Genomic DNA, 26,753 nt, shown 5'->3' on the forward strand with positions numbered 1-26,753 from the left:
TTGTTTATAAAAATTATTTGAAGATATTCTATATGAGTGCTTCAGATTATTCAATCTTCTATAATCAAGGATCTATAGAAGCAATAAAGTGTCATTTTTCTCTATTACATTTCTGAGCTTTCTTTCATTGTGAAACAAAATCAAGTCACGAGAGATGCAGTTTTGTGATTTGGATAGGCTGAGACTTTTAATAAGCTAACAGAATAACAAAGCAGGGAGTTCAAGCAGCAGTGCACAGCTTTGATTTGGATATGGTCCTTTTCTTTGTTATTATGCTATTCATATTTTTCAGTAATTTTCCCTAATGTGCATAACAGAGTAGACTGATATTCAAACATCTGTAAGAATAATTCCATTTTGAATTAGATTCTTTTATAATCCTAGTTTTCCTTGTAGATCTGCTTGTTTTGGCATTGAAATGCTTGTTAAGTCTGCTTAAGATAATTCAAATGGAATGGTTACTCTATAGTTTATTTTTAGATGCTTTGCATTAATTTGCTGTTATTTTATGTGTAGCTCTTCATTCCTAATTGTTGATTCATGGGACAGACTTGGTTAATGAGACCGGGACTGGGAGGCAGATCTCTTTGCAATAACCTTATGACTACAAGCATATCTCAAATAATTGAATTGTACAGCTTAATGTAATGAAGTATTTACTGTAGTATTGCAAGGGACATAATCAGTGTGTRTGATGTTTTCTGATCTGCTTGGGTAGAGGTCTCCTACTGCAAGCTGAGCATGTGCTCTCTAAATTCTTCTCAAAGTTTTGGAATGGATAGTTTTCTGGAAAATATGCCATGACTTGTTGTAGTGCTAAATCCACGTTTAGCACACTGCTAAATAATTTGATCCAGAATGAAGTTAATGTATTGATGAGTACTAAAAATATGTGGTGAAAATATGGATCATGAGTGAGTTCTTATTTGAGTATTGCTGAACTATATGAAAGAAATTTTAAAATCAAATATTAAATGCTAGAATTTATTACATCCTTATTTCCCTTTTTGTGATTCATATTCTGCCTTGTAAGTGAACTTGACAAGTCTCTGAAATCTTCAACTGTACAGAGTACTGCAGTTTCCTTTGTAGTGGAGTAATATCGTATATTTGCTCTTCTAACTACCTTTTATTTAGGGATGCAATTTTTGAAGCTGCATTTGGTTAGAATAACCGAAGGAAAATCCTATTCCCCTCTCTTACCATCAAGACTTCAATCTGAGTAAATAAAAAGTGGGGGGGGAGAGGAGCCCTATCTCTATCCTATCCCTTCAGTGTTCTTGTGGCTTTATTCTGAATTTTTGGATATATTTCAAGCTTCTTATATATGCTTTAGTCTGCATATTTACTCTGTGAGCCCTCTTGACTTGCTGATTCATTTGTCYTTGTAGCAGTAAATGTTGGCCTGGTTCTCCTCCTTCCTAGTTCTATTGACAAGTTTTGGCATGAAGTGCCTGCTCAAACTGATCTCAGGTGGTTGAGTTAGGAAGGTTAATTAAGTCAGAGCAAGACTTGTTTTATCTTGGCAATCTGTATGGGGAACCCTGTCTTTCTGTCTGCTTGATGTCCTCTGTAATGCAGAGTAGGTATGGTACAAGAATAGGATAGCAGAGTAGGCTAGGTAAAAATTCTCAGCTTCACAGCATTAAACACTAAAATATTGTAGACTGTCATTTCAAGACTTTATGAAGGACACTGGTTAGTTTTGTTACTTAAAAATGTTTGCTGCTAATGAAGCCTGTCTAACAAGATTAGGTTATCAGAGGGTTGGCTTGTGTGATAAGCTTCCTGGTTGAGACATGGCCAAAATTGGATATCTAAGGATAACCACATTCATCCTGAATAGATCTAGGCAAATTATTTTAATTCTGTGCAATGACTAGGAATTAGGAAGCTTCATTTTTGCATTGTGTAAGCAGTTTTGGTAAACTGTTTCTCAGTTCAGCAACTGGCAAATAAAAAACATTTATTATACAATGCTATAAATATGCATGGTGGTTTCAGAGGGGAAGTATGGAGAGAACACTTCTATCCAACTTATTTAAATAGTATGACACATTCTAGCTTCCTCCTCCCCTTTCCTCTCTCCTCTCCTATTCCAGCCACATTGTTCAGTGGAGACAGAGAATTAAGTGCCAGCAAATCTATACAAACAAATCTCTTGTTGATAGTTGTTTGAATTCTTGGCTGACTGCAGTTTACTGATTTYGGAATATGTGTGCCTATTTCTTCAGTTTAGATGCACCTTATCTGTCATTCACAGAGGTTGGGTGTTTTCTCCTCTTCCTTTTGAGTGTTTTCCATAAAAGGATTTTTTCTTAGGGATTTATTTGCATCAGTCATAATATGTGATGTATTTTTCTGCTTAGGGAAGAAATGGTGATGAGGCAGAAATGTCTCRTAAAGTGCACTACTTTAAATGATATCATAGGTAGCCATGGGAGGATGTAGGACATGTGCTGTGTCTTACTTTTCCTGCAAAAATATTTTCTTTATATAAAGTACAATAGAATTATTTCTTGCATTGGTGTTAACATGTCTGGAGGACTGTAGAACATCCGTGGAGAGCTGGAAAGACTGATGTGCTAGAAAATGCCACATCGGTATGAGAAATACTGCCCATCACTGAAGGAGAGTGGAAAAATGAAGCAGGCTAGTTTACAGCTAGCTGTTTTGCAGTCAGCTCAGACATCATACATAGAAAGTATGAAGAATAAATCCTCTTTCCTTAGTAGGAAATGGGGTAGTACAGGAAGAATGCTTTGTATCTAGAAACATGTAATTACTGCCAAGTTGCCAGCCTGCAAGTTTCAGAGAGTCTTGAATGGAGAATGTGCTGAAGTCCAAGCTGTCAGGCTGTCAAGCATGTCCTTCTGCATTTCAACATTCAATAGCTTGTTTCCAAAACAATGAAGAGGATCCAGGTGCTCTCCAGACTTTCCTTCTGCCAGTGAGCCAATGAAGACAAAAGAAAAGGATCTCTTTAAGTGAGTTAGCTGGCTAGATGAGTAATGCAAAAGTGAATAGTGTTGATTTTATGAAATATTGGCTTGTTTTTAGAGCAAAAGGATGGTGGATTTTTCTCAGAGGGCAGAAATTTGAGGTAAACATTGATTGCAGAAGATAAGGAAGTAGAGTAAAGCAGGTACAAGAAGAAAAAAATTTGTTCTTTTAATACAAAACCACGGTATTGGAAATAGAGTTCGTTAAGAGCTGAGATGAACAATTTTAATGATCTGTAAAAAAAAAAAAAAAAAAAAAAAAAAAAAAAAAGTGTTAGGTGCTCATTTTTTTTTTTTAAAAAATGCTTATTTAAAAGCATAAGGTTGGTCTGTTCAATATCACTTGTCCGTAGTAGGAAGAATCATGTGATTAGATGGTTAAAATAGCTGCCTATAACTTAGGAAGAACCAAATGAGGAAAAGGGAAAGAGTATTATTTTGGTTAAAATAACTTTGCCTATTTTTAACTTTGGATGACTGAAGAATTAAAAAAAAAGAATAAAAAAGAACAAAAATACTTGTTAATCAGTATTTTCTCAGGTAAACCACAGAAAAAATACCTAGCAACTGCAGGCCACCAAATTGTAGTTGCGTTCACGATGATGAATTCCGTAAGTACAGGAAACTTCACTTTTATATGCAAGTGGTCTTAGACTGCTAATCCTAAAATGTTCATAAAAGATGACGAATACAATATTCTTAGAAGCCAGTGCAGAAGGATTCAGAATAGTGCCTCACCTGAAAGGTGCTGAGTAAGCAAACGCATAATTTAAAATGTCTTTGATAAAATATAAGTGACTATGAATTGATTTTTATTTTACATAATAAATATAAAGTTTAATCAGTAGCATTTATTTGTTCTTTTTTCCTAAAGACCACTTGAAAGCCATTCAGCTAAATTATCTGTATAGAAATTCCTTTTCTCCTCCAATTTTAAAGGGATATAAGTTAAGAGTGTTTTATTACATGCTTAGAAAGCTACAGTTTTAGAACAAAATAATGTAGGTATGAAAAGTGTCCATCTGTTAATTAAATGAAGAAAAAAGACACAGCGGTGACTATGGGTTAGAAGCTAAAGATTGCAGAAATTGAAGGTAGCAGGAAATCCACCTTAAATGTTGTATGCTATGTTAGCATCATTGAGATGCTTGAGAAGGTGATGGGGGAGGGGAGGAAAATCCAATCCTTCCGTCTTTAATATGATCAGCAGATATGGTTCAGTTACTTGATGTATTTCATAAATCAGAAAATCCAGGAAGACTTGATGATCAAACTGTTAAGAATCAGACTCCTTTTTTTAGGCTTTTTCAACAGACAAGTGGCTCACTTAAAAAAAAAAAAAAAAAAAAAAAAAAGTTCTAATCACTCACTATAGTTACAGCTGTCTTAAATTTGTATTTAGGTTGTAGGATTCATGATCTGCATAGTCTATCATGTGAAATAATGCTTTCTCACGTTCCCCTTCTCTGCACTTTGAAGTAGTTGCTGCTTTGAGAACAAACCACTGTTTGTCTTTTGCATGTTACTCTTGGTACTTGAGGATATAAAGCTGTTTGATCTGCCTCTCATCCTGGATTAGATGAAGAAGCTTCTGTGGTCTTTTAGCTACTACTAGGCTATTTAGAACTCAAGCCATTCTCTTGTTTAATGTAAATGCTTATATGGCTGCTGCTGATTCCTTCATTCCTTCCCTACTCTCTGTGCTGAAATAAAGACTTCAGGTAAAAATTATTCCAGACTTATTCTATCTCTATTCAGTTATAAATGTGTTCTCATTTAGGAGCTGAAATATCTCCTCTTTAATTCAGAGATAAAACTCTTTCAAAGCATGAAGGTAATTTCTTCAGCTGTAATTGTGTTAATGAGAACACAAGAAAAAAACCTTTGCTTTCAGRTATCAAGGAAATTGCTTGAATACTCTTTTTCATCATTTGCTCTCAGTACAGATGAAGTTAGAATTGAGGGTCGGTTCCCACAGATCATTCATTTCCGTGTTACATGGGAATACAGTCATCAGGACATAGTGTATTTCTTCTTTTGAATCTTATGTTTGTATCAAACTTTTTGTTTTGCTAGATCGTAGTTGGAACAGTAGGGAAACAGATCTTGTAAACATTTGATTTAATTTTCTGGTTAAAAAGTCTAAATACTTTTATCAGTGTAACTGTATTGGTCTTGCTTTGCATATGCTTGTGCAAATACAATGGCTGTAATGCATTTTAATAAATGTCTAAAAGCATTTTTTTCAAATAATTTGATTGCTTTTTGTGGGCATGTAATCCAAGGGAGTTTTAGAAAAGCGACTGAAATCACCTATCATGATTCAACAGAAGTGTGGCATACAGAGTACAGTGTACTCATCAATAGGATGCGGGAAAAGTATTGGTTAACTTGATAAACAATGATATTTGCATGTCATCAGCCTGGTGATTATTAGGATTTTGTTTTCGAGTGTTGTTCTGAAGGCAAGAGGAAAGGAATGAYGAAGGAATGCACAGTGAATTAATTTTATAGATCTGTCTGGGGATGGTTTCAAAAGCTACTTTGAAAGTTTGAGAATGGTRATTAGAATTGAACTGTATTGACTACTCAGGAGTTTACCTCTTGATTCTGAATGAGAAAATAGTATGGAAAATACAGTGAAAGTGAGCTGCTTACCTGAAATAGAAAACTGGAAATGAAAAGAGGGATCCTTGGAACAGCAACACTGTCAAGGATTTTGCTAGAAATTTTTTAGCAAGATTCTGTTTTGGATGTATGGGACAGGGGTGAATGGGATGACAGGAATGTGAGGGAGGAATGACTGGAAGGAGATGTGGGTATGAGTAACAGGCAGGATAGTGGTAGTTTCCACTAGCTGATGAATCACCACTAGCTAGTGGTAATTTCCAAAGCTATAGGAACAGCTGTTGATGGTGGCTGATATCAGAGCTCTGGTTTTGTGTGTTGAATACAAGTGGGCAAACCACAGACATCATTTGGAACTCTCTTGTCAAATGGAAGAGTGTCAGGGAAGCCTTAGTGTTAGAAAGGCAGGGAAAAGCAACTCTAGGTGGCAAAGAACGTATGGAAAAGGAAGAGGAACAAGCAGAATAGGGGAGAGGACAGAGCAGAAAATCCTAATGGAATGAATGAGGAAGTGAAAGAAAAGGTTCTTTGGGGGCTCTTACCTTGGGGAGAGTCTCATTGAGGACTTCATCATTGGAAGGATCTCCTGTATAGTATAATAGGTCTCTGAGAARCCTTGGACTGATAGAAGCTATATTATTATCAAACAAAACAAGTCTTTTCTATCTCTATTTCCATTTTTAAGACCAAGTTTTGACTGAGAGTAAAGGCTCCTCTTTAAATTTCACTGCTTCTGAAGCTTACCAGCTGTGGTTTCTTTCAAACATGTATTTAAAACAACAAAAACACATTTCAGTGGAGATAAAGATTGAGGTGGATTGAGAACTGGCTGAAAGGCAGAGCTCAGAGGGTTGTCATCAGTGGCATAGAGTCTAGTTGGAGGCCTGTGGCTAGGGGCATCCCCCAGGGCTCAGTACTRGGTCCCATCCTGTTCARCTTWTTCWTCAGTGACCTGGATGAGGGGACAGAGTGCCTCCTCAGCAAGTTTGCTGATGATACCAAGCTGGGAGGAGTGGCTGACGCACCTGAGGGCTGTGCTGCCGTTCAGAGAGACCTGGACAGGCTGGAGAGTTGGGCAGAGAGGAACTTCAAGAGGTTCAACAGGGGCAAGTGCCGAGTCCTGCACCYAGGGARGAATAACCCTAGGCACCAGTACAGGCTGGGGACTGACCCTCTGGAGAGCAGCTYTRCAGAGAAGGACCTGGGAGTGCTGGTGGATGGCAGGTTGACCATGATCCAGCAATGTGCCCTTGTGGCCAAGAAGACCAGTGGTCTCCTGGGATGCATTGAGAAGAGTGTTGGCAGCAGGTCGAGGGAGGTGATCCTGCCCCTCTGCTCAGCCCTGGTGAGGCCTCATCTCGAGTACTGCATCCAGTTCTGRTCTCCCCAGTACAACAGAGACATGGAGCTACAGAGAGTCCAGCRTAGGGCTATGAGGATGATCAGAGGGCTGGAGCATCTGCCCTATGAGGAACAACTGCGAGAGTACCTGAAGGGAGGATGTCAGGGGGATGGGGCCAAACTCTTTTCAGTTGTCCCATRTGACAGGACAAGAGRCAATGGGCAGAAATTGAAGCACAGGCAGTTCCACCTGAACGTGAGGGGGGAATTTCTTCCCTGTGAGAGTGACGGAGCACTGGCACAGGTTGCCCAGAGAGGTTGCAGAGTCTCCTTCTCTGGAGATCTTCAAGGCCTGCCTGAATGCAACCCTGTCTACCATGCTTTAAGTGACCCTGCTTGAGCAGGGAGGTTGGACTAGATGATCTCCAGAGGTCCCTTCCAACTTTACTGATTCTATGAAAGATGTTTTATGTGGAGAATGGTTGCCCAGACCTTTTACATCTAGCAAGAAGGCCTCCTACTTAAACTAGTGAGTGTTAAATAAGCTGGTCAAGCTCTGTCTTAATGTTTGCTATTTTTGGTGTAGATAGTGGCCTGCCAGCTCTAATGGAAGCTGTTTAGACTGTTTCTTTCTTTTTAACTGGTGTAGTGATAGCACTAGTGTTATTGATTAGCACACATGCTGGTCTCTTCAAAAGCATTGATCACACTGTAAACATTTATTCTCAGCCCACYTTCTCAATTGTGTAAAACACCAGACTATTAACCTTAAGTGCTTTTTTTTCTATGTCTGAAGAGTTTTGTAGGAACACTGGACCATGGGCTTAGTCTCTGAGTAAATGCATTAAAATGATACTGAATTATTTTATCATGATGCCATCAGTCTGTCTCAGTTCTGATCCTTTAATGTTATTAAAATGAAAGCTGGTATCAAGAGTGGAATTAGTCCATTAATCTTGCTACTGATCTATACTGAAGTTTTTTTTTCCACTAGAAATAAATCTAGTTTTCTTTTCTGCTGTTAGTATGTGATTGATATGTTAAAAATCAATCTGTTGGAAAAAGTTGGAGTTTTGTTTCAAAGTATTTTAGTGCTAGACAGAAAATGGCATAGAGGTGCCATCTAATATGGTTTTAATAAGTAGCTGATTTTCTTCCCTAAAAGGCTAGAATTCACTGACCTGGAGATGATTTACTTTATTACTAAGAAAGCTTTAAATACAGACTTAAATTTTAGGCCAAATCCTTTACTGTGCCCAGAAAATTGGGAGGAAGTGATTGAGATTGGAACACAGAAGGTATCAGGTGTCTTTCAGAGCTTCCACTCCGCTTCCTCTGAGAATGGAGCTGTATGTAAATGTTTGTCTATTGGATCGAATATTACATTTCATATATTATTAGAAGATACTGTGAACTGGAATGGGCAAGAGTTTGGAAAGGTGCATTAATACAATCCTCAGAATGCAGTGCAGACAGTTTTAGAGTGCTTTCATTGGTTTGTGAAGGTCCATCATTCCTCTAGACAGTAAATATCTCTGAGAAGACTTTTCAGACAGTGACAGAGATTGAGAATGAGAAACTTAAGTGACTTGCGGCCTATGTGTAACCAGCAGTTTCTGCATGTTATACAATGCTCTATTAGTTTAGACAAACTTCTCTAGTTAAACCATTAAGAAGTGAGGCAAAAACGACTGTTGCTGTATCATTGTCAGAGCAAAAGAGCAAACTTGTACCCTGTTCTTTTCTATACACTGTCATCTTCTACCCAAGGTTTAAAGCAACTTGTATTCTTGTTTCTTCAGCTTCTAAAAGCATCACTAATACAATCCTTTGTTTGCTTCAAGTTCTATCTGCAAAGATTATATTTTTATATATGTGCGTGCATGTGTGTGTGTATATATATATATATATATGTATGTATGTATATATAAAAAATGTGGCAGAGGGGAAAAAAGGAGGACCATTTTCCAGTCAGTTGAATTCACTGTATTAATTTCCTTAAAAAATTTTTTTATAGAGTTGAAGATTATTTACCTTGCAGCTATGCAATTTCAAATTTCAGAAATTATTACCTTCATGAACTGTTTGCCTTGTAGTTCAGATGGCTTGTGGTCCTAGATTGCTTTTGTGCCTCAGATGAGGATTGTCATCCTATTGGACAGTAAAAATCCAAGGGGGATTGTAAAGCTTTGTTTCATCCAGRAAGCAGATCACTTCTGGAATAGTCTTCATGGAAATATAAATGAGCTTTGCAATAGGGTTTAGTAGCTTTAAATTACAAGTTAAAAAGTGACAATCCATACACTTTATCACTGCTTCTCAGACAGGTAGTGAGGAGATCTGACAACATGCCAAGGCTTAGAGTTTAATCTTATTGTTTGAGCTAATTTATAAGCAGCAGCATTAGTCTTCTCAAGAGTAATGTGATAATGTCACAGAGAAACAAATTGTGCCTCAATGGCAGATGGCACATGCCTGTATGAAATGTAATAGACTGAAAATACGTTTTGGAGTGGTTTTGTATGTGGTTAGTCATGGTCAAGTAGCTCTTGCACTTAATGATGAATTTGAGTTCCTGGGAACAGGAACTTCAGCTTCCAGAAGCACACCTGCTCAGTTGTTCACCACTTACTTAAAATGTTTTAATACTGAAAACTTACCTTGAAAGCATTTCCGCCCCCCCTTCAGATGGAAGCATTTTAAAAATTCGTCTTGTGATTTCTGTTTTGTTCCTGACCTACTATCTAGACCTACTATCTAACTTCTTTTTTGACTATGAAAGTGTATTATTCCTCTTGGGCTCTTGCTATGTTATTGTTTGTAGAGAACACTGACATTCAAGAATTGATCTTCATAATGTACATGTGGGATGAGTTAATGATACACTGTTATGACAGGGAATTGATACGCAAATTAATTGACAATGTAAAAAGTATGTGACAGTTCTTTTTCTGTTCTTTAAGCCCACCCAAGCAAGCAAAACTGTCCTAATGATTTTGTATTGTTATGTTCAGAGAACAGCTGAGGTTGATGGCATTTGTAGATATGAGTATTCAGCAGTTTTGCAAGCAAGTTCTGATATTGCTAATTATATCTGTAATCAAAACTGGTCAGTGATGATGTTTCCTAATAGAATTTTATAAAGCAGAGCGGAACAAAATAAATGCAGAAGGAAGTAAAAGGGCTCATAATAGCAATATCTAATTAGAAAGTTATGCCCATTCACAGTTGGAGGAAAATGACATCTAAATATAGATTTCAGGGTTGCCTAAGTAGCTCTGCTCACCTCTGCCCTGGAAGGAAAGGGAACTCAGGAATTTATGTGTCCTAACAATGGCTTGGCTGGTAGCTTGAGAGCTATAATTAAGTATACAATTACAGCAACTATTTGCTGTTGTTTTYTATTTTTTTTAAACAATTTGAACAGTTTGAAAAGTTCTGTCTGTTATGCTGTAAATTAGTGTTTCTGAAGTATGGGCAATGCCAGAAATAAGTAAAAGATTTATTATGTTCTTAATATTTTTTTAAGATATTAAGGTATATTTTTATCTTAATCTAATTTCAGACAGTATCTAGATGGTTATTGGCTCTGACAACTTATTCCAGTGTATTTTATGCATGATTTGATAAACTTAAAGCATGTAGATGATTTGGATAATAGCACTTCAAGCTGTGTTGTGTAATCTCGTGGAGCAGCCAGTAGTAATACTTCTGTAAAAGGCCACAGAGACTAGGTAAACATACATACTTAGCATGCCACTAACATTCAACAAAGTGCGTAAAGCTTGCTACCTGAATTTGGTGGGTGCCTAAGGTTCTGCTGCAGGGCCTATCCACAGCCTTCTGTGTCTAATAGACTTAAAAGCTCTAGGATCCAAAATTGTGCATAAGCTATTGTAGAATGACAAAGTATCTACATAATGCAGTAGATGTAATGAAAGTACCTCTGCCTGAGTAGGTTTTAAATGGGGGGAAATATACTACCTTTATAGTCCTCATTAATGGTGTATAAGCAATAATAATATTTGGGATGCTGGAGACCAGAACATTCTGGATCATTTATTTTTTTGGGGGACAGGAGTGCACGCTGTGACAATCTTTTGGYCATTCAGGTGAATGACTTGCCCTGAGATTTGTTTGATCAAATCTCACAAGTTGTTATTGGAAAGTTCAATATGCAATTAAATATTGTGCATAAAAGCTTTGCCGAATGTGCATATTCACTGTACCTTCTCGCCTTCTCATGCTTAGTAATCATATTCACTTTATTTAGATTGCTTCTATCTTCCTCTTACCAAGTAGTTAACGAATTACCCGTGTTAGTGAGTCAGCATCTATTTAATGCAATATTTAGCCAGTTGTTCCTTGCTTACAGAGGTGTGGGTGTTGGGTGCCACCAGCATGCTATACCCACCCATGGTCCCTATAAAACATGASGCCATGTTTCTTAAGTACTGAGCAAATAAAATAAGTGTCCCTCCCTAAAGTACTCCAGTGTTTAAAAGAAGATGAGAAACAACAAGCAGGTGTAAGTAGAGGAGGGGGAAAAGAGTATGTTTGATGAGGGGTAGTGGGGAAGAAAGGATGTGAGGATCACAATAATAGCATTGTACAGGTTAATCACCTATTTTGCTTAGATTAAATATGTCCTATTTACAGTGATATGAATTCTCGTGTAGTTTAGAGTCTGTATAATAACTCTGTTTAATGTTKATAGTTATAAATCTTACTGCTGAAGTTCATTAAATGGATATATTCAGTCTCTTAAGTATTCCTGTTCTTAGTCATTCATTCTGAAACTTATGCTTTCCTCTTCTTCCTTACATTAGCCCAAGAGAGAACGATGACGTCAAGGAAGGCTGAGGTCTGAGCACATTTCCTATGGCTAACAGTAATAGGTATGGAGAAGCTCTGGCTATTTGGAGCTGGCACTGTCTGTCTAGGGTTCTTGTGCTGGCAGGAAACTTTTACAAATAGAGGTGGGGAAAAAGGTGGAAAAGGAACAGGAGTGGCATAGGAGCAAAGAATGAGGGCACCAGATATAAATCTCATGGATTTGCAACCTCTCCTGTTATCCTGAGCTCTCTTGATGCTTTCTGTTTGTGGCATTGGTCAGCATTCTCATATGAAGTAGATATGTCTGGTCCTTTCTGGAGTTGTTGCCAATTCTGCAGGTCCTGGGGAGACCTTTGAAATTGCTGAAACTTGGGTGAGAGTTGACATAACTCACAAAGAATGTGGATGTTTTGCTTTATATTTTAATCCCTAGATTGAGTCAAGTTGGATTCTGTGCATTACCACTAGCAATAAAGTTTCCTTAGGCTGAACTGAGACCTTGGTGTAGCTTGCAAAGCTACTCATTTCCAATCAACGAGTTAGTACAAATGTCACTTAGAAAAGTAATTCTGATGGTGCATGAGATATAGACTGTAGCTGTTTCAAGTTTTGCTGGTTCAGTGGTCCCTAAACATGGTTTGTGAGGTCAAAGTAAGTGACTCGCGAAGCTTTGCCTCCTTGACTGAAGACCCCAGGTGGTTTTCTGTTGTGTATGGTTTGTTTCTTGTTTTTCAAAGTTTGAGTGCTACTCTCTTGTGTACTTCAGAGACAAGAAACAAACTGATGTCAAAATACATCAGCAGACCTGTTTGTGTTTAAAAAGTGTTTAAAATGTGTGTTTAAATGAATGCAGTGTTTAAAGATGTTGGGCATATTAATATTTCAAATGCTTGATTTTAAAACGTTGCTAAAATAATTGATTTTTAACACTAAGTTTTGAATATAAAATCAAAGTATCGTGTGTCTGTATTTTCTACATTTTCATTCTCAGCTTGGTCTCTGGTTGTTTGAATGGCTTCAAAGTGCAATGTGATTGCACAGTGCAGTTTTGTTTGCAATGGCATCACAGTGACAACACCAGGTGATGTCAGTAAAGCCAGAGCAGGATTGTTATATTTGAGGAGGATTAAATTGTTACTATATACTGCACTGTTACTGTTTTGCAAAGCAACTCTGGTTTGCAGAAATTAGTAGTTCACAAATCTGAACACTTGCTGTGCTTTGGTGAATGTATTTTTTTTTTTACCTCCTGTAAATCAGTAATAATTTTCAATTAAATAGCGATTTCTCCAGTCTGGTTTCTGTCCACTGATATGAAATGTCTTGGTTCTGTTAGCAGATTCTCCTTATACTTTTTTCTTTTCCTTTAATGATAGGAAATGATAGAGTTAATATGGGATGGAGCATTGTATATCGTTAATTCATGAATGATTGAATCAACGTATGATTATTCATCTACTTTAGTAAGACTTGAACAGTATCTTGGATGCTAATTATGTCAACTTGGTAATTTTGCTAGAATAGAGGCAAGGAAGTATATCTCTCTTCATAGGTTATGAAAACCACTAAATTTCTACTTTTTCTACTACAAATTTTTCCAAATAAGCCAACAGACCTCCTTCTCACCATACATACCAACACTGAACCAGCATTGATTACACTCAACTGTACTGCTCAATTCTGTGCTAATTGTACTATTATAAAGGAGTTTTTTTACACCTCTTGTACTTTTCTAAGCCTAAGTATGTTTATTTTGTTGCAAAACCACACTTTGAACTCAGCATTTACACAATGTGGGTTTTTGGTGCTATATCTGCAGAGGTGAGAGAAAAAATTTGAAAACAACCTGTTAAGAAAATTGAGTTCAAATTGAGTATTTTTGTTTATGCCTCGGAAATCAGTTTGGAGACCTTTCTTTGTTGACCAACTTCCCCAATAAAAAGCAGTTAGCAACAAAATTCAATAGATTGTTTTTCTTGCATACATTAAGATATGAACGTGTTATTTTCTTAACTATTTTGTCCAAACGTGCTGTTACAGTACTGTAAGTATTGAACAAAATGTCATTATGCTGTACACTATGCATTTCATTTAGTTTTAAGATAATACCTCACACAGAATTCTAGATACCTTGGCTAAACAGTCAAGATTTAAAATAATAATTCATATAGCAGTTCAGCCAGGYAGTGTCCTACAGAAATTTCTTTCTGTTCCATCATTATTGAGAAACATACCACATCCCTTGGCAGAGTACTTCTCAAATGCGCGTCCCCTGTAGCATACCAACAGCGTTGCTAAATGCAGGTTATTTTGGGCCATGCTGGAAGCAAATGTGAGTCTTGGTGTACTCATGGAGAATGCTCTATTAGCTGTCTGCTTCCTGCGATGAAGGATTCTATCTGTCAACAGCTGTGACAGGGCGGTACAAGGAGAGACCATATCTTCAAGTATGTCGATCTCATGCTGCTTAAGGCAACATGTAATCGATGTCCAACCAAGACWAGGAGAACAGTGCAGCTTCTGGAGCTTGCGTCAGATGTTGTCAATCAGACAATCTGCTCAATGGAGATTGTTTCCCTACTCTATAGACTCTAAATGTCTGGCCTTGATTCAAACACCAAAGTAAGAAGAAACAGTAAGGGACAGTGACATCTGCTTCCAGAAAAAACATGATATACTCTTTCTTGATAACGGTCTCTGAAACCTCCCTATCTCCCTGCTCCTCCTTCCTTCCTCTTCCTTTCCCCACCACCCAGATGGAAGAACCTGAAATTAACTAGCTGACTTTGATCTACAGACCCTTCTATTTTAAGTGTGAAAAGTCTATTTGATTTCAAAAGGCTTACTATATAGAGATAAATATTTTGCCAGCTATATTTGTCTTGTATTTCCTCATTGAAGGTCATGTTTTGTTTTATTTTTTCTCCAGTAACCCACTGTACAGCAAAAATTTAATGCCTATGTAGCACGTTATGTGATCAAATAAAAATCTTGCCAGTAACCGTTAACAACAAAACTTTGATTGTATTATGTGAAATGATTACATGCATCTTTGTATATATTCTCCTGACAATTACTAAAAATATTCTGCCAGTTTTAATCTGACCTGATGTAGTGCATAAATCAGCCAAGTTTACTTCAGATAATACTTGAGATGATAATTCACTCAAGTCCTAGAAGTGGATTTTGATTTTGGTAGAGATTATCATGATTAGTGTATGGAAACTTACTATAGTGCAGCAGGGAATTTGCCAGCTTTTTGTTAACTATTACCTGGTTATAGATATTCTTGTGCAAGTGCAACTTGATTGATTGAGGACAGTGATGCTAACAGAGCACTCAGCTGCACTTTATTGGTCGTCTTTGAAACTTCTCATCTTTCTGGTCCCTACTCCAGAAGTTTGTGTGTGTGTGTGTTCCTGTGTAGTTGTTTGCAGTGTTAGCAAGAACTGCTGCACTTAGTCAGATCTCTGGTCTTGTTAGGTAGATGTGCTGTCTTTGTCATTGAGTATGAGTGGATATACAAGGCCAAGCATAGATAATCTTGGTCTCAGAATATTCACCTGGAATTATTTAATGAAGCAATTTGTTTTGATTTCTTAAATGGAGAGTGATTGTCAGGGGCTTCAGGCTGACTGAAATGACTCCCAAATTAGCAATTTTTAAGGCATTTCTTTCCAGTTCTTCCTTAGATGAACAGCATGAATGATGGACCGCCTTCACTTCCTCCCCCCCCCCTTTTTTTTAATTAGAAATGGGAAAAAGAAAAGTGTCTGATTGTTATTCATTGTCGTTTAGCTTACTGAAATATCCTATTCCTTGATCTGTTGTGCAAGTTTGCCACTAACATTCTGAGTGCATCAATATCCCTTTAAAATCCTCCAGTGAGCAGTTCAAAGGATGACAAAGATTTGAGGTGAAATACATCTATGTGAAAATTCTAGTGAGAAAGATGTTGAGTCAGCTGCAGGCCTCACTAGTCTAAAACCAGTGGCAAGTTGGAAATGAGGTAATTAAAGATGTGAACAGCTTACAGGATACAGTGAAATGGTAAGAACAGCTGCATTGGTGCAGATCAGCAGTCCATCTGGCAGATATCTTGCTTCTAACTCTTCTTTGGGATGTACCCAAAGAAGAGTTAGAACAGGGTGAGGACACATGATAATTCTMCCAAGTACTTTCCTAGTCCTTCAAGGTTCTTATGCTGTTCCTTTTTAGTTGGAGGAAGCGAACAGATTTAGAGAGTCTGCCCAATCATATGTGGTTTGTGTCATGTACTACAGCAGGGTTAAATAAGATATAATTAGGTATTTTTACATTGGAAGTATTTTATCACTAGTCGTCTAAAGTACCTGTTACCATATCTACCAAATAAATTGCCAAATGACCTTTCTTCTGAGCTACTTGAGATGCTGCTGCAGGATAAAAAAGATCATTTTGGGGAAGCTAGCTCTTAATGTATTTTACTTGCAGCRTATTTATTTAAAATTATCCTGATATAGGCATTGACATGTATGTGCCTCATCTAGTATTTTTTCCTGTATTTTCCTGATTGGACCTTACACTTAAATGCAAATAAAAGTACCCTACTTCTTAGTTGTGGACTAGCTTCATTCATTTGGAAGTTTAAGTTTAAGCAATGGCAGATTATGTATGTATACAGTCATAGAGTGTATATTTATCTAAGCTAATTGTTTAAGAACCAGCTGGTGACCTGAGTGCCATAAAAATGTTCATACAGAACCACTACTAGTTGCATGACACAAGAAAACTGTTTGCATTTGCTGTAGATGCTAAGAATTGACTGATCCTTGAAATACTAGTAGCCTTTTATTGCTAAAACTGACGTTAGTCCTCATTACACAAACTTCAGATGAGATGCAATTTCTTGTACTCTATTGTAGCTTTACTTGAACATCTTTATGCACTGTCAGTTATGCAAGATTACATATTCCAGTTTTCAGTTAGAGTAGTTTAGAAATTCATCCAGGACTGAGGTTGTGACCTTCCACCCTAGGCTAAAGCYGAAACAAAATCCTGGGGAAGCTGCTGTTCCAGTTACCTCAGATGTGTTCTGTTTTGTCCTTGACTTCCATATCTTTGATGCATCTTTTAATTACTCAGTTTTAAGACATGAGTTTTTATGATACAAAAATGTAAAAACTGTTCTTTTAAAACAAAATTCTCAGGACTATTTTAAATGAAATTTGAAGAATGGAGGGTAATAGATCTCTGCAGATAGCAAGTTGATTGCAATTCTACTCTTGACCTGCACATCACTAGTTCAAGGCAAGCTGGAACTCCTCTGTGTTGTCATTTTGTGCTCTGTGAAATACAGACTTGACTTGAAGATAGTGTCCCAACTGCTGTATTATCTTTCTGTACAGTTGGAACCAAATAAATTTCTTCTGCTTGTTTTTGAAGTCTGTAAGTATTTCATAGTTTAGTAATGACTCCTACTACTGAAACTTACTCTCTTGGGCATCTCAACAGAGCAGGCTTAACAGGTGTCAGGAAGTGATACAAGAATGATCTTTTTTGTTCGTTGTTTTTGTAATCATTGCAGGGCTACCTATTTCTTTGCAGACGAGCTTTCGTGCTAGAAAAAGGATCTTGACAGTATGCTAGAAGAAGCCTTGACTGTATGCCTTTCTCTTTCCAGAGGCAGAATCCTCTGACAGTCCCACCGCTACATTGGGCCCGGCACTACACTGTTCCCTAGATTAATTCTGTTTATCCTAGCAAAGCTATTGCAGACCTGCAGTACTTCCGTTTGTGATCTTGTGTACAAAGCTGCTAAATAGCTTTTGTAAGAATTAAATGATATTTCGGTAGTAGCCRAGCATAATATGAAAGTAAAGCAGCATGTGGCTATGGCAGTTTGACATAGATTCTACCTAAGATCCCAGGTTTCAGACTCAGGTTTGATCCTTGCTGTCATATATATTTGTCTTTGCTGCTGCTGTTCTGTATTTCTGAACTGACTAAACTGATCGGGGTTTCCTGCTGAAAAGTTTCTAAGACTTGAGGCATTACCTTTATTACCTTTATTACCTTTTTTTTTCCTTGCCACTTATGTATTCTGGTTATCCTGTTGAAATAACTGAGTATGTTCGTCCAGTAGAGTGCACTGGAATCTGTTTGGTATGACTGTACTAATGGCTGAAATAAGGAACAAACATGCAACATGTGAAAGTTGGTTCCAGTGCAGTCCTGTTGTGTTAATCCTGCCTTCCAAAGGAGTTTGTACTTCTGTGGTGGTTCTGTCTTTGCTCCTTTCCCCAAATCAAGTAACTTTCCCTACTTCTGGAACAATTTTGAAGTCTGTCTCAGAATTATTTTTATTTTGAGGTCACATTTATGGTTCTTCTTATGATAGGCTRATTCTACTTTTGAAGGCTCTTTATTAGAAATGAATATTATTCATGGGTAAATCTTTTTTTTGGCTGAAGTTACCACCTGTGCTCCCACTCAGTATAGTTTTGTCTAGGCACTATGAATTTGACAAATCATACTCTCAACTTCTCTGCTTAACTGTTGTATGAGACTTTCTGCTCAGTTAGATGATCTGTCTGACCATAATGATATTTGATCCCCCTTGAAGATATGTGCTACTTTTTTGTTGTAGATGAATCTTATCCTTTCTTACAGATCCAAACAATTCTGAATGTGTCTGAGATCTGTTGAATGGTTTTTGTTTAATTGTTTTAATTCACGAAAGATAGCATTATCTGATATGCCTTGTTAAACRTGTTGTGATTTTTCTAAATTCTTTAAGCTAATGATAAGTTTATGGGTGAAGTGTGCTCTTGTAAAGTTTTATTAATTTCTGATGTATGTTTTCCTTAAATGTCTTAATTATATGCAGAGTTGCTTGATATAAATGAAATTTATTAAATACGACAGTTGGATGTGAAATGGAAATGAAATAACTGGGTAGACAATGCTGTAAAATCAAAACTGAAGTAGAGTAAAAAGTGATGGAGAAAAACACAATAGTTTTTCTCCAAATATGTGTTTTATGATTTTGAAAATCTTTTGAGTTCTCTGAAATTTTCATGCTACTGTTCACATGTGCATCTTAAACAAAAAAAAAAACACTCTGCAAAATGAATATATGTAATACAACAAAATATGAGTTTATTCTTATCCAGTAGGGATAGAACTGAYTAAATTTTTTGTATCTTAAACAGAATGTTGGGTTTGAAAGCTCAGGGAAGAAGCAGCAGGGAGAAAAAGGTAACTCAGTGGTAAGTACCATATTTTCTTCCCTTTGGACCAGCTAAACATCTTAAAATATAAATCCTCTTTTGATTCATATATTGTTGTAATCAACTCAAATACTTACAATTCTGCATAAGCTCTCATGTTGTGCTGGAACCAACTTTTATAATTGCAAATATCTGTTGTTGCAAGCCAAGTGAATGCTGCATATATGTAATTCTATATGTTTAGAAAAGGGAAAATGTAGGAAACTAGGTTATAGGATAACTGGAAAATAACTCTCTGTTTTAAAGCTTAATATTCATTATTAAATGTTTTGACTCATGAAGCATTAACTTTTATACAACTTTAAAAATAAACATATTTAGTTCCTAGGGAAGATAAGCACACTTTTTTTTGGGGGGGGGCCAGGTTTGAAAGAGTGCTTTGAATGTTTGGCTTCCTAGTGTCCTCCTTTCTGCTTTGTAGATCTAAAGCCCTGTGGGGCATGAATGAGACCATGTCATTTCTCTCTTTTTTGGTACATTAATGTTCTTTAGTTTAAGATCATACTTAAGAGCCTTAAAAGTATTAAGAAGCCAAATAGATTTCAATTTTATTTTCAAAGCTGTATGGAAAAGCAATATGTTTTGCAAATCGGCTTTTTTTAATGATGTCAGTGCAGATGCCACTCTTGGCTCATACTATAAGAAATTCTAGAAGCAAGTACTTCTCATGAATAAAAAGAATGCCCCAAAGAGTATTTTAATCTTCTATTTAAGTTTCTGTGGAGTGTCTTTAAAACAAACAAACAAACCTAAAGGAACTGTGACAGCAGCTTCCATCTGCTCTAAGGTTATTAATAGTGCTGTTCACATTGTGGAAAAGCTAATAAATATTGACACATCCGTCACTGTAACTTAAAGACCAATTATAAAATAATCAGTTTAAAACATACAAAATCTTTTGAATCTTTTATCTGGCCTTGATAAAACTGATGCATAACATTGCTAGTTTAAGGAGATGTAAGCATGTAAACATGCTCGCTCTCTCCTGCCGCTGATGTAGCCCACCATACTGTGGATTTGTGTGTGCTTTGGCATGCTCTCCTGAGTTAAGAGACTGYTGTGTTGCCTTAGCTGTGCTTATTGCTCCATAAGGATTGTAGCTGCTTATGGGCAAATTACTACTAGTGCCTCTTTCCTTTCTCCTTTTCCTTTASTGGTTCATCTCTTTTGACTATGTTGTAGTAACTGGTGGAATTAAGACAACGTTTATTCCTTTCTGCTTGAATGTTGACAGTATGTGATACACAGCATTCATACAGTAGCTACAGACGTAATCCCTCAAAGGACTAAAGCATAAGCGGTTTAATAAGGTTTTATAGCTCTTCGAGCAGGCTTACTATCTCTTAGTTTGGTTTCTCTGCATATTTAATTTTCGTTTTCTTTGTATAGAAGGTCAGGACTTGCCCTGTTTGCTTCCGTGGATCTGATCCACAGCAGCAATGAAAGAAAACAGTTATTTAGTTATTTAATGCAGAAATTAGTGGATAGATGCAAAACAGTTCTGCAGTAGCTGTGATTATCTGTGCTTTTTTCTTTTTTCTTTTAAGATGATGGTGACTGGGGTTTGGAGTTCACTTTAGTATCGTAGTGGTATAATGAGACTATTTCATATTTCTGGCTGTTCTGTATAAATTTAAAATTAAGAAACCTGAAACACTCCAAAACCAAACAAACATCTGTCAGTTCAATGTTGTAAAGAAAATATTTATTTATTAAAAATAAACATCAATATCGTGGCTTAAAAAAAAAAAAAGCTGCGGTTTTGGAATATTACCCTGAAGTGTGAGGGGTTCCTACAGTTTCTTTCAAAAGTCAGATTATGATAGTAGATGTGCTTGAATTTGTGTATCTGTTATTTTTTTTTCTTTTTTTGAAGGGCAGTGAGGAAAGACTCAAGCACAATGATTTTTTTTTAAAATCAATTTATTCATCTTAATGTTTTCTTAGTAACACTACAAATGCTTATCCAGAGAATATGCAGTCAAGTCAAACATCAGAAATGAAGCTCAGATCTAATACTAATCTCAGCAGCACTGCTGATGGTGTACAATTAGAGACCATTCTTCAGATGAGATATAGTAGCACTTACTTTCATAGTTTGGCTGTCCAGATGGAAGCTAGTTTCCAGAAAAGGAAATGTGTTTTAACAACCTGGTGAAGTGTTGTGTAGTGTCAGTGGGGGACGGGACTCTAATCCGCCTCTTAAATGAGAGCAATTTGGCCATAGAAGTGCCCATAAGCATTGTTTGTTATTGTGTACTGTTAGTATAAAAAATAAGAATTACAATTGTTTGAACATCTGAACATATTTTTATTTATAACTGTAAACTTAAACTGTAATTTTTCTTACTCACTTTTTTAAAAGAACATTTCAGTGGTAGATCTTACCTTCATTTAGATCTGTGGTCTTGTAGCTCTGCCTTACTGATATCTTGATCTAAGTATATACGAGTGCTGAGTGTTACTCTATTTCAGTAAAAGCCTGTGCTTAAAATAATAGTATTTGCTTATTATGCAAGTATTTATCAAGCATCTTCAGGGTCTTATCTCAGTTTAAAAATATTTTTGTTGTTAATTTGTTTCTACAAAGATAATTATTGTTTCTTTGTTAATTTTTTTGGTATGATAAGGCCAAGACTTCATTGTTATATTATTGCCTTGTTAGAATTTTGAAAATAAGTAGAAATAAGTGTTCCAAAGATTCACTTTGATATGCTTACAATGGGTTTGACTTGTCATAATAACCTCTCAGATTTTTTTAGCATAATTATTTTTCAGTTTATATAAATTAACTTGCAACAAATTTGGTTAGATAGTTTTGTTAAAGCAAGAAAACAATATTGTTGAACTAAGAAAATAGCGATACCATCAACACTTATGTATAGGTAAAGAGGCTTTATAATTAATTTTATCAAGAAGCTCAGATCTTTAAAATAAAACAAAGTAGTAAATTCAAGTCTAGTTAGACATTACTTCAAAGAATACAAGAAACCGATGAGTTCAGCAAATGCTGTCTACAGAATTCACACACAACATTGCTCCTCTGTAAGTTACTGAAATTATCTTGCTGACCTGCCCCTTGGAGTTCGGTGTGGTGGTGGTGGTCTACTGCTTGTTTTTGTTGTTGCAGGTTACATATGTACATATAAATATACATACATATATGTAATGAGATTCCTTTTAATTTTTCGTATTAAACAATTGATTTTATCTACTGTGTTTACCAAAATACAGCATGTTCCTCCTGCTGTTACTATTCACCATTGTTTCATGAGAAATGGCTTATACATCATTTGCTGTGAATATTACATATGACTGAGTAGAATGTTTGTTTTGGTGTTCCCTGTCTGCATGACAGCATGCAGCCACCAAACAGTTGAGCATTGTTTTCATATCAGGTGCAGGGAGATTCAGACTGTAGTTTCACCTTAAAAAAGTATTGTTACAGAAAACTCTTTTCAGAAGTCTTTAATTTCTGGTTACCTGTTCTCTCCTCAAATTCAGCCCTTTGATTTATTAGTTTTTACTGGCCTGAGTATTTGTGAGTCTGTTTTGTAAAATGAATGACATAACCGATCCCTTTTTTCAAAATACTTTTGACTTTTTTTAGAAGAGACAGAAACGAATAGCCTAGATGGGAGGCAGGAGGAGGGAGAAGAACTTTAATTTCCTATGGTCATCAAATAAGGTTTTGAAAGTGCAACCAGAGAATCCCAATGCCATTTATAGAGAGATAATCTCTTCACAATATACTCTTCCTTCTGGTGTTTCAGTCTCTACATGTTCTACAGGTTTGAGAGCCATGCTTAGCTTTCCTAAAGAAGACAAGAAGGAGGATTATGGTGAAACAAACTTCCAAGTCAGGGCTTGCTGGATATTGGCTGATGTCTGTTCAGTTAGAATCTTGCCATTCCTTTCTGAGATGAGTGAATTGTTTTTAGAGGAAACTTGAACCAAACCTTAAAAAAATAAACGAAAGGAACCCAAAAAACCTTTTAGCTTTAGTACATGATTTGCTGATGGACAAGAGATGCCAAGCCATTTTTGAGATTAAAGAATGAAGATGAAGGATAATTTTGTCATTGCTTTCCTGTAAGAACAAAAGGCGGTGGAGTTTCTTAAAGTATTAAGACACAGTTTCTCCAAATTCGAGGGGACTAATGCTGTCATTTGTTGGAGAATTTTCTTTTATAATGTGCTAGGAGTTTTAAGTTTGCTTTAACAGCAGACCAAATACCCAGTACACGGTCATTTTCTGTAGTTGTAGAAAAAAATCTGTAATGTCTTTAAGACCCATTAACATCTCTAAAGACAGACTGACATGTTTAATTTCCATTACAGAAAACTTCATTTATTGTTATTTTTTAATATGGAAGAATAGAAGTGATTAACTGTTTAGTGTATTATGTAAGATTCTTAATAAACAGTCTATTTTCCTTTTCTCCATAATTCTGTTTCAACAGGAATATGATGGAGCTTCTGTCATCTGGCCAAACAATCTTGTGTGCATTAGGCTGCAATACATGCTTTTTCCTACCTACCTTGCATGTGTTTATGCACCCACAGCTCTGAAATTGTAGATACTGAAGTGAGCTGAAAAGAACTTGACCAGATACTTCTGTGCATAGTTCTTCTTTCCCTCCTGTGTAAACATCTCATAGCTGGTTTCATTTTCAGCTTTGCAGATGTGGCTGGTAAACAGCCTTTTGAGGGGCGGGGAAAAAGCATGTTTGCCAGCATTGGGGTTGAGTGATCACATCCTCTTAGCATCAGACAGGAAATTCAGGTGACTAACAATACATTGAAATTAACTTTATTCAGAAGTATGACTGCTTTTATAGCCAATTAATAGAGGGTAGGAAAAAATATTGTTGTCATAGATTCTACTTGTAACAAGCAGAGTTCAGAGGTTTTTTTTATGTTCATCAAAACATAGCTAGACATACAGTTCAACAGGAGTTTTGGTAGTTCGGCTGTTGAGCTGCCAAGTTTTTGGGTGATGGTGGAGTATGCAGGGAATCATCCACGTGTTCCAGGGAAGAGTGATATTTCTGGATGGCACTCTCTTCTGAATTAATACTTAGTCTCTAACCAAGCTTATTGTTGGTCTCCCTTTCTTTCATTGGTCATGAGCTTTCAAACTGATCCTTTGCTTTTCTGCTTCCAGGGCAGTGTGGCTTTTTGGTTATTGTTTTTGTTTTCTATTCAGTAAAGATGTCTCAATGCTTACAGGTACTATCCATTGCTGTTACAACATCAGTCTGGTAGAATTATAGTATGTATTTTGCTGTGAATTCTTCAATAATTTTGTATAGATATTGTAATAGTTGCATGGAAGTTGTTATTTCAGTATTTTTTTTAGCTGACATCACCAGTGAAATTCAGCCTCTAGTAACAAGTTTGATAAATGGCTTTCTTTTATCAGCAACATAAAATACTTGGAACAAACACCATTGAGCAATTTTGAATAGAGGAAAATACTTTTTGCTAATAAAATTAAATGTACAAAGAGTTTAGCAATTGAAACATTTGATGAAAGCATAGTTTATCTATTTTTTGTTGTTGTGAAATAGGATGCAGTCTGTAGAAACAGACATGTCAAGTTTACAGATAGTTGGCTGACTATCACCTGCTAGTTAGCACTGGAAAATAATGAAACAACGGTGGTTAGGCAAAAGTAGACTATAACTGCAAGTGAGTAAGACTCAAACCAATCTTCATTTTGAATTTTTACTTGTACTTCTTTCTTTTCCTACCTCTTGGCTGCCTTGCAGGTTTGTTTACATAATAACTAGAGAATTTGCTATGATGCTCTAACAATAAATATAGCATGTGTGGTGTTTTAAAGGCATACCTGTTTGGAAGACGTGTTCAATAACACTGGTGTGGGAAGTATAGGAGATTACTTAAAGAAAAAAAAAAGGGGGGGGGGGAGAGGCAGAAGAACTGAACAGAAAACTTTAAAACCTTGAAAGATTTAAGTGTAAACTTATGCATCTTTTCATGGTATACTGGCAACTCACATGTTACAATGAAACTTTAGTCAAACTTTTTTAAATTCTTATTGAAGTAGTTGAATGGTTGCTTGTGCTGACAGCTATAACCTAATCAGAGGCTGGTGACATGCCTCCGGCACTGTTTGATCAGTTGTGTGGGAGGGCAGAGTTTCTGGGAAGTAGTGAACCCTCATTTTCAAAATTGAGGAGGGGGTGTGTGTGTGCCAGTATGATTGGCATTTTTACCTACTTGAACAAAAAGTCCCATAAGGCTGACCTTTGATCAGTTTTAGCCTTGCTTATCACTTCTGAAATTTTAAAATGCTCTTAAGTTATTCGGTCCTAAAACAGTCTAATATATGGACTGGTATACATGTAAAACATAAATAAGGTAAAGGTTTGATGTAGGTTTATATAAAAGAAAAACTGTTCAGTTCACAGCAAAGCATCTTTCAATTATAATTTCTTACCTCCCTCTTTTTCAAATCATTGAGGTTAAGCGTTGCCATTTCTTTATGTGAGAAAAATGTTAATTCTTCTCACAAATTAGAGACTTCCCAAAGTAATTAGCCTTCACCACTATAAAATCCCTAGAGGAAAGCCATCCACATAATCATGATTGCCTTTAGAGTTCGGGATATAGGTAGGTGAATAGATTGTTGTTGGTGGTGTTGTTTTTAGTCCTATTTTATATAATTATTGTGAAATTAGTTTCTTACCTAGTAGTATCACAGTTAATGTATATGAATGCATGATGGCTATATTTGATTGAAATAATCATCTATGTAGTTTAAACCACATATATGTTTTTGAATTCCTAGGGTTGCCAGGCATCTTTGGTTAGGTGTGATCCTCGGATAAACTTGGGGGAGAAGTAGGAGGTATGAAATGTTTTATCTAAATGYTAAAAATGGTGCATGGCACAAAAAAAGATTAAGTAGAAATCTGATTGTTTACAACTAGCAGACAYGTCAACCTAACCACTGGGTACTTTTTAGTGTTGGATTGTGTAGCGTGGTAGATTAAGCCTTTACAAGCAGAACACATTCTAATTCTTCCCATAGGCCTTCCAACTTTTGAGCCTTTAACTTTTTTTGTATTCTGGAAATGAAAACATACTTCTCAGAAATTGAAACAACTCTAAGAAGCAAAATTATTGATGGTGAAAGCTAGTACAATACAGAGGTGTGTCTTTCCCGTTCTGTACGAATACCCAACAGAGAACCTGCAGCCTCTAGACACTTTGCACTGAAATAGTTAAAATACTTTATTTTTAGATCAGTGTTTGTTTAAATACCATGGATGGAGTTTTATGGAAAGCATTAGGTGTTCTGACATGTAGTCAACTTTATAATAAATTCCTAGCAGTATTAAAATGTTATTGAAAAAGGAAGTCGTGACATCCTACCATCTAATGAAGAATTTTCTTCCATTTTAATGGATGTATGTGGAATTTGACTGTAACTAGCTTGAGAATGATAATAGTCATCATTTTATTCAGTCAAAATTGTGAAGTACAGCAGTCCCCCTACTTGTTGTCGTATTGTCTAATGTACCATGCTCTAGATGACTTTGCTTATGCAGGGAGAGTGGACTAGATGATCTCCAGAGGTCCATTCCAACCTCAATGATTCTGTGATTCTTCTGTGATTCTTCTGTGATTCTTCTGTGATTCTTCT

The 26,753-nt window shown here is 36.3% G+C and overlaps 1 protein-coding gene across 9 annotated transcripts in view; it reads left to right on the forward strand.

Annotated features, from left to right (window-relative positions):
* ERBIN (erbb2 interacting protein) overlaps nt 1–26,753 on the forward strand; it is a 114,499-nt gene that overhangs the window by 19,411 nt on the left and 68,335 nt on the right. For 8 of the 9 annotated variants that reach the window (XM_085322386.1, XM_085322381.1, XM_085322382.1 and 5 more), the window contains one exon: nt 19,001–19,057. The gene's annotated coding sequence lies outside the window, so the exon portion shown is untranslated. Of the gene's footprint in view, nt 1–19,000; nt 19,058–25,896; nt 25,956–26,753 lie in introns of those variants that run through there. The other variant, XM_085322383.1, reaches the window with a different exon arrangement.

Source organism: Rhea americana, unplaced genomic scaffold, assembly GCF_003343005.1.
Source record: "Rhea americana isolate MKP2758 unplaced genomic scaffold, rheAme1 scaffold_77, whole genome shotgun sequence".
In the NCBI taxonomy this organism is placed as follows: domain Eukaryota; kingdom Metazoa; phylum Chordata; class Aves; order Rheiformes; family Rheidae; genus Rhea; species Rhea americana.